Below are 9131 nucleotides of genomic sequence, written 5' to 3' on the forward strand. Positions count from 1 at the left end.
TAATCAGCGCAGAGCCCAAACGGTTAGAAGTTGAAAGTTGAAATTTGGTACACAGTTAGGGTACATCACGAAAACGCACACTAAGAAGGGATTTTTCGAAATTCCTTCCCACGGGAGAGAGGGACAGGATTAAGGCTTAACACTTCCATGAACTATGGAAGTGTTACGTAACAATGGAAGTGTTAAGAGAAAGCGACGTGCGAGACGCAGATGCAGCAGTTTTTTCGTTTTTGCGTGAAATCGAAATATTTTTATACTCACCTAAAAATTCTCTAATTAGTCTGAAAACAGGGGAACCCAATTCTTGCATTCTGTGAAAACGGGTAAGGTTGACTATAACGTAATAATCTTAATCTTCGCTATCGTTACTTTTGCCCGAGCAACGCCGGGTCTATCTGCTAGTTGATAATATAATGCTATTAATTAGTGAAAGAAAATTGACAAAATCAATTTTCCTCTCTAAATAATGGAATGTCATCCGCGGTTGGCGGTTTTTCTAATTTTACTTTTGACTCCAGCCATAATAATTTGAAAGGGTTCTAAATGAAATTGACAGAGTTTATTTAAACTTGGCTTCTACTGTACTATTTTAGATGCGATTTCTTGCGTTTTTGACTGCGTTTTAGTAGGATACGCCATGAAATGCAGATTAAGAAGAGATTTTTGGAAATTCAACTCTCCCAGGGAGGAGAAAGTTAGTTTTAGTCACTATAAAGTGTAAATAATAAAGAAGGAAAGTAAATAGTGGCACATATAGTATACATTTTAAAAATTAATAATATTTAAATCATTTCCACTCTTCGGCAGGGCCGGATTTACCAATCCAGGGCCCTGGGCACAAATTCAGTGGGGCCCCCCTTTAACAGTAGGCAAATTTGATGATTTAGAAAATTTACACAAAATACTGTACTTTCAATTAGATTTGAACTATTAAGTTGTAAATTTCATTTAAAAATAAGGTAAACATAGATATATTTTATTGTGTAAAACTAATTATTTTAATTTAACTGAAAAATACCTATGTGAAATTTTTTCCCGAAATTTTCCGATGTTTCATAGGTTTTTCCCGGGTTTGGTTTTCTCTGCCTGTTGCCCTCATGATTAGGCCACACTAGGCTGTCGCGGTAATAGAAAAAAAATTATGTCTAAACATAATTTTTTTTTAGTTTTGTGGGGGCCCCTATTTTGTGGGGCCCTGGGCACAGGCCCCAAATGCCCTTATGTGAATCCGGCCCTGCTCTTCGGGTAACCCAAAATAAACGAATTCAGACAAATATTTGGGCTCATCTGTTAGTTTTAATTTATAAAAATGTCTACATCGAAGCTTCTTTTTGCAGTTTGTGTAATGTAAAAGAAAAAAAAAAAATGCGTGTGAATATAGGAGACAAAATGTATACTCATTTTAACAAGTATCTCCAAATTTCTTCTCTAATTTTGCATTACAAAACTAAATAAATTTATCATTGTACTGTATTATACGGATATTTGACATTTATTTTGAAATCTATTTAGTTAAAGACTTGAAGTAAATGTTAGAGTAACTTTTAAATGAAAAGATACTGTATTTGAAATTATAACAGGAATTCCGTGGCTTGAGCTCGAAACAACGAGCAGTTTACTGTACTGTACGTAGGAAGCCTGAAATCTGTACAGTGACCTTAAAACTAAGGAACTAATATGACGACTCTACAAGGAACATGGTTACTATTATAGATAAATTGGTTGGGGAACTGTTATTGTTCTCACCCTTCGATTTCGTGCTAGGACAACTGCTCGCGTTAGGCGAAATTGTCGAGAGTCGCTTTAGCGCGTGTATTTTCAAAGGGTGTTTTTTTTTTTTAGCGTTTTTAGTTATTTCAGTTTTATTTTGACAATGGCGTTTGGAACGTCATTGGAACGTTCCAAACGCCATTGTCAAATTTCTAGGCTTAAAGGATAGGGTGCTCGACGTTCGACGTTCACATTTTAGAGATTAAAACTTCGGCCGCAAAGAGACAAAAACTTCGGCTCTCTAATATTGTCAGAACAGTTCTGGACGACAACGGGTAAAAACGTCCTATAGTTCTCTAGTCAGAGAAGTATTAGCCTCAGAAAATACATTCGAAATCTCTAATACCCAGCAGAAAGGTAGAATCTTGTCGATTTCACTTATCTAGTCCTCAATAGCGATTCTTTGTCTTCGTTCTCCTCGTGTCTGTTATGGCTCCGAAGACCGTAACGCTACGTGCTTTTCTTCGACGATTTTCGAGGGCCCACGGAATTCTTCTCTTCTTAAGAGAGGAAACTCAGGTCCAATCTGACTCATCTGTCGTCCAAAAAATTCTCCTCGAGCATCTTGTTACCTGTTTCCTGCCAAAAGTGACTGGTCCTTTTACCTGTTTCCCGGGGCTACTACAAAATTCGTCCTTCACAATCGGACAGTAAAAGGGGATTCAACCCCAGAGTTGTAGTTACGCAAAGAAACAGGAACAGACTAGCCATTCCAAGACCAAAAGTACAGGGATAGACAAAAAGGAAACATGCATAAAAATATATATAGGCCTACCTGGCGTACCAGAACAAGACGCTCACACGCACACGCACACACACACACACACACACACATTAATGAAACTTTTTGTCGTTTTTTTAGACATTTTTGGGTTCAGGATGTCTTAAAACGGAGAGATTTGCAAAAAGTAGCAGGATCAAATTTAACACGATTCCAATCCTTTTCCTTGTTATGTATACAACTATCCAGGACACTACAAGTTTATTGAAAAAAGAAAAATACGATATCCAAACGTCATCTTCACTTGGCCTTTTTTATACCAGGACTCAGAAGATGCCTTTTGGATAGTCTAAATTTGTATCTTCAATGAACTTAAACGTTCTAGATTTTTATATGTAGTATATGTTTTTATTAATTCAAAATCTTCATGCATTGTCGTGAACGAATTCGATACACTTTGGGGCATATATTTTTATAAATTTTAAATATTTCGTGTAAAATACGCGAATAGATTCGATACACTGAATTAATAAAAATATATACTACCTACTGTGTATAACATAAATGTAGTAGTGTATTCATATATACTCAATATATCCTTTTTGGAATGGCCACCCAAATTATGAATAATATCCTTATTAAATTATAATTTTTAAAATATATATACGGTATATTTACAATACATTAATGGCAGACGGTATATTTACAATATATTTTCTGTATCTTCTGTATTATATATAAACAATAATTTAAAAAATGCAACACGTAAAAAGTATTTAAAAGTAGATGGTTTTAAGATCAAATATGAATACTTTAAAATAATTTAAAATTTATTATAATATAGCATAATGTAATGCTTATCTAGTTTTAAATCTGAGTTATTTTTCTACTAAAAATTTCGATAGCTCTTTCTAGTAAACTGTAAAGGTTTTGTATCCTTTTCCGAAGAGGAAACGGTTGCAAAATTCTGGCTTAAACGTATTTAAGGTGAAAGTTTCTAATATTGCTCAGCTTCAAGATGAAGTACATCTTGCTGTTAGGCTGTTTGCTTTTAGCCTGTGTTCATTGTAAGTATTTATATATATTTCGTGATTTTAAAAATTATTTATTGTAAGTATTCTTACGATTTCATTATTCAATAAAATTATATTTTATTTAGTAGCATTATGTATATTATTTACTTTCTGCATGATTTAGTTTTTAATACAGCTTTGTAAAATTGTGTAAACCGCAATAAATACCAAAATAAGTAATAGTTATTGTAGTTCACATGATAATAATATATGTTTGAGGATTATACGAATGCAACCTTTGAGGTTTATTACAATATGTGCTAAATAATATTGCAATAAAATTAGATGGCACCGTAAAAAATTAATGTATATTCTTATTCAACGAGATGGAAAGAGGATGCAGAAAAAGTATAGGCACAGAAAGCGTAATTTCTAGATGATTTTATTTCATTTATGGCCATTATAAAATAAATGAAAAAAAATGCTCATCTTTTGGAATATTTGATAGAAACAGTATTATTATAGATTTGATATGATTTAATTTTACATTATTCTTAGAAACATACAGAGCGATGCCCATAGATCAGAGAGGCAACTGCCCCAGGCGCCAAATCTGAAGAGATACTAAAATGGCGTCATAATGTTTATAGAAATATTCTATTGTACTGTACATTGGTGTTATTCTTAGGTTTGCCTCAGACGCCAAAATTATTCGGAACGGCCCTGGAAACACATCATAAATCATAGATAATGTTTCGATTGTTTGATTAATTAGTGCATGCGAGGTATCAGCATATTCCGGTTAAATGACCATCGTAATTATTTCCATTGAGAGGTCATGCCCCGCGACGGAATTGGGCAGAATGGTGATAATTAAATAAAATAGTTGGAATACCTTGATTTTTGATTACTTGTGATAATCAGGGAAGGGGAATCAAAAAATGGCAAATTTTTGCTGATATACTTGGACGATCTTTACAAATGATAGAAATAGATTCACTTTTTATTTATTTGAAATATAAAAAAATATTTGTGCTCTGCTTATGTACTACTTATACACGTTTGGTCCATCAGTCATAAAGTTTGGGTACCACTGATCTGTTTATGTTATGGACTAAATGATTAATACGAGTATTATAAATAATAAAAGTAAAAGATATTTTAATGGAAAATATAATTATTACCACAGTAAATATGAATCGTAAATATTATTTGATTCTCAACACAGATATTCATTGTCTTATTTTTATGATAGGGATATATATAATTTTTAATTTTTAAATCATTGTTAATTTTTTTATTCTTTTTATATGCATTTTTATATGTATAATGAGGATATACTATCCATAATGCAAAACATTACAGAATTTTATACAACGGAAAAATATATAAAAGACATTTTCTTTTATGTAGAAAATGAGAGAAAAATCAATCATAATATATTTTTGTAATTGTAAAATATAATTTTAATTAAAGCTATTTATATTTATTAAATTTTTTCCAAATCTAGCCATTCTTACATATTTTTCTTAATGTTTGTAAGAGCCTTTTTTTTTTTGTTTTCTTCAGAAAGTTTAGTTTCTCTTCGACAATATATTTGTTCTGTTCTGTTCTGACAATATTTGATTATTTCGAAACAGTCAAAGTCGATTAAATACATTTTAATCTTAATAATAATATTCACCTCCTATTCATTGAAAACCATCGTAATAAACATTCATCTGAAGGGTCAATAAATTATTAGAGAAGATCATAGGCAACTTTTTAAAAATTTATTTGTATAAATTATAATTAGAAGCATTGTTATATAATAATATTTTTATCTATAAATTTTATGAAAGTAATATAAACATTAATGAATTCAAACTTGTATAATAAAGCAATTATTAATTGTTATTTGATTACTTATTTCATCATATTTATAATTTATTCTTATTTCATATCAACATAAAAACGGGTCAAGTCCAATTTTGGAAAGAGGTCGCTAAGAGAAAAAGGTTGAGAACCTCCTTTTAAGCATATTGGTATGAATTATAAAATCTAAAAACCAACAAACAAGTTTTTAAAAGTTAGAAATGAACATTTATATTTTTAAAAATAGCTTATCTTTAATATAAATAAAATAAAATAAACTTTTCTTATTGTGATTAATATATATATTATTTTTCTCGAAAACAATCAAAAATAAAAAAGGCATAATGAAATTTATTGAGCGGTCCCCGAAACGACATTGTAATAGTTTTTAAACCAGTTAACAATGCAACAAGTTTGATCACACAAACTACTTTTTTTCGAACAGACGTTCGAAGGTCAGAATTCTCATATTGTTTTTCATAACTTTATCTTAGAATTCATCGAATCTCTTTCGCTTTAATTCAGTAACACACACATTTCGTCTTCAGTCTTAAATGTATAGTTATAAAAGAATATCTGAATGTATGGAAAAATTAATAAAGTAAATCTATTTTAATTATACTTTCTTTTATTTATAAATAATTTTAACTTAAAATAAGTCAATACATTCTCCTATATTCTACAATTATTATACATAATTTATAGAATCGTGCATAAAAAAGTCAGCTATGATATTGGTTGATAAAATGTAACACATGTTTTTAAATAACAGGATAAAGAAGAAATTCGATTAAATTTTATTGTTTTTCGTAGCAAGAGGTGAAAATTAATGCGTCTTTTCTCATATATGCTAAAACTTCTTATCTATCGTAAATAATTATCAGATTTCTCTAAAGAAATAATCCGCGATCTTCTTTATAAATATATCATTAATTATTTTGTCAGTTAATTAGTTATTGTATTGGCACAAGAACAAGTAACTTGTAAGTAATTGAGTTTAGGGTAATAAAGAGTTTCTTGTAGCAACTATATAAATGGCAACAACAAAACATTTTAATGATTACAAGAAATTATATAAGAAAAGATATGTTAATTTTCAATTTTTTCTACGAGGAAAACTGAAACTAGAACTATAACCTGTTATTTCACAAGTATGCGATTTGAATTTTCATCAACACAATATTACAGCTGATACTTTTCTGCACGATTCTAACTTATAAATACATAATAATTAAAGAATATGCATTTAAAAATGTTCTGGTTAAGTTAATCTAAATCAATTTATATATTAAAAAAGTTTATAACTAAAATCAATTTATTTATAATAAATATAATCATTAATCAATTAATAAAGAAAATATTATAATTAAACAGACGAGAAACGATAGACTGCGAAAGCTTATAGTTAAATAGTAAAAACGGGTTTAAAAATTTTTAAAATTATTTTCAAAATAAGGTAAAAACCAATAATTCATTTGAACACTACAAAAAAGACTTAAAAAAACCATAAAAAATATATTTATCAGTTATCTTAGACTGAATTAAAATAACAACTAATAGAATATATTTAAAATAAATACAGTGAAGCATAAAAAATCCGGACTGATTAGACTCACAAGCCAGTATTTCACAACTGACCATTGGCGTAGCCAGGGTTTTGTTATGGGGGGACTTGTAGAGGCTGTAATTTTCTGGGGAGGGGCACCAGGTTAACTGGGGGGCCGTGCCCACCCATTTCCCTTCCTGGCTACGCCCATGCAAGTGACGTAGAAATACTTACACAAATACAATTTTCTGAATCAATATATATAAACAAAAATTACACTGATCATAATTTCATGGCCGAATCCGGATTTTCGATGCTTTGCTGTAGTCTTATTTCAATGAAAATAATTTTAAAAAAATTATAATTTGCGCATTTAATCAATATTGAAATAATATATTCAAACGACTAGTTGCTTTAAATTTAATATTATATAAAATGATATATTTTGCTTTTTATAAAGTTTTTAAATATATGGTTTTATTATAGAATTATATGCATTTTATTCTAAATATTTTGAAATATAAAATTCGATGCAACGAAGCAGATTATACAGTGCGATAATAAAGTCGCTCCGCGTGCCTTCGTTAGTTTGTCTACCCGACTACTGCAAGATCGCATTTTACAATTAGGATAGACTGTTTTAATTCGTATACATTCTATTTACATATCACCATTCCAATAAATAAATAAAAAGTCATTATAATTGTAAAACAAATTTTCGTAGTAGTCATTTACCATTTCGAGACATCTGAAACGAACATTTCATTCAAAATCGTAATTCTTAAAACATGTTTTCAAAGTATAAAACTCTTGATACTACTTCTTTGTTTATTGCAACCACTTATGAAATCATCGTCAAGCAGTGTATAAAGATAAAAAATATTGGTTTATATCAAATTTTATCTCTAACAACATCAAGCATAGCTCCATTTATCGTATCGTAAGTTCATAATATACAATGATATTATTCGTTTATCGTTGCTTTAATTTTGGCTTATGTTCATTGTATATACAGTTTTAGAATTTGTGTCTTTATATTTTCATATAAAGACACAAATTCACAGAATTTTCATAATAAACCAGAAATAAATTATAAATATAAAATTTATAATTTATTTCTGGTTTACTATGAAAATGTTTATCGCTGTCGATACGTTTTTCGTTTTAATAAGAATTATATTGATTACAGATACCAACGCAGGAGGATGTTTCTGCTATAGTCGAGCTGGTACTTATTGCGGTTTCCAAAGAGAACACGGTTACGTCGGTGGAGATTGCTCTAGAGATAATATGTACACCTGTTCGGGTGGCCATGGAGCATTAGCAGGTTGGGAAGGCAGATGCAGACGTGGCCGATGCACTGGAAGTTCTCCTGCGGGTCGTGATTACTGTAATTATGGAAGCGAGAGAGGCAAAAAGAAAAGATTTGCAGAATTAATTGGTCTTAAGAAAGCTTAATTTACATTTCATTAATATAAAAAAGCTGTTACACTTAAAATTTAGATTTATCTATCTTGTCATAATTCTTCATTTTTTATAATGTTTTTTCTTGCACTGATTTAAGACAATGTTCTGTTAATTAGCATTATAATAGGATGACCGATATATGACGTTACTTATTATCAATTTTTATGTTTATTATCTTTAAGAGTTAATTTCGAATATAATGGAGTTTCTATTTGATCGTAAACATTAAAGTATATACAAAATGATCTAATGAGTTTTGTATTAATTATAACAAGTAAAACAGCAAGACCATTTTTGGGACGAGACAATGTCTCGGAGACTCAGGGCTCGACAGCGCACCATTTTCTAAGGAAAAGAGAAAAATGAGCACTCTCCAATGAGGAAAAGCCGACACCGGTACTCAAGGTCCTGGCGTAGATTACGGCGGGCTTCGTTGCCGCCGTAGTTATGACGGATTACGTTGTCACGGGCCTGTTTTTGGATACCGTAAGCGGTATCACTTCGACGCTCACGGCGGGTCCCGTTCTCATTCTTCAATCTTCTTTGATATCGCTGGTTTTGAGCGCGATCGTTCAAACCTCTCTGGCCACGGTCACGTCCACGAGGTCGTCTACGAGGCATTTTCGGTGAAATTAGTGGGTCAAAGGGATCCGAATGACGTGTCAGCAACACACAAAAATCGAAACGACGAGAGTAAGAGAATACACGCGTAATGTGTGTCACACGTTTGTGAAAATTCGATTTCGCAATGTTCGTATTC

The 9131-nt window shown here is 30.8% G+C and overlaps 1 long non-coding RNA gene across 1 annotated transcript; it reads left to right on the forward strand.

The window, feature by feature from the left end:
• Window positions 1-3425: 3425 nt before the first annotated feature.
• On the forward strand, window positions 3426-8616 carry LOC136972296 (uncharacterized). Its single transcript, XR_010880310.1, has 2 exons — window positions 3426-3558; window positions 8094-8616. It is a non-coding gene; the product is annotated as an uncharacterized lncRNA (long non-coding RNA).
• The last annotated feature ends 515 nt before the right edge of the window (window positions 8617-9131 follow it).

This window comes from Centruroides vittatus, unplaced genomic scaffold, assembly GCF_030686945.1.
Source record: "Centruroides vittatus isolate TY-2023 unplaced genomic scaffold, ASM3068694v2 contig_2892, whole genome shotgun sequence".
NCBI classification, from domain to species: domain Eukaryota; kingdom Metazoa; phylum Arthropoda; class Arachnida; order Scorpiones; family Buthidae; genus Centruroides; species Centruroides vittatus.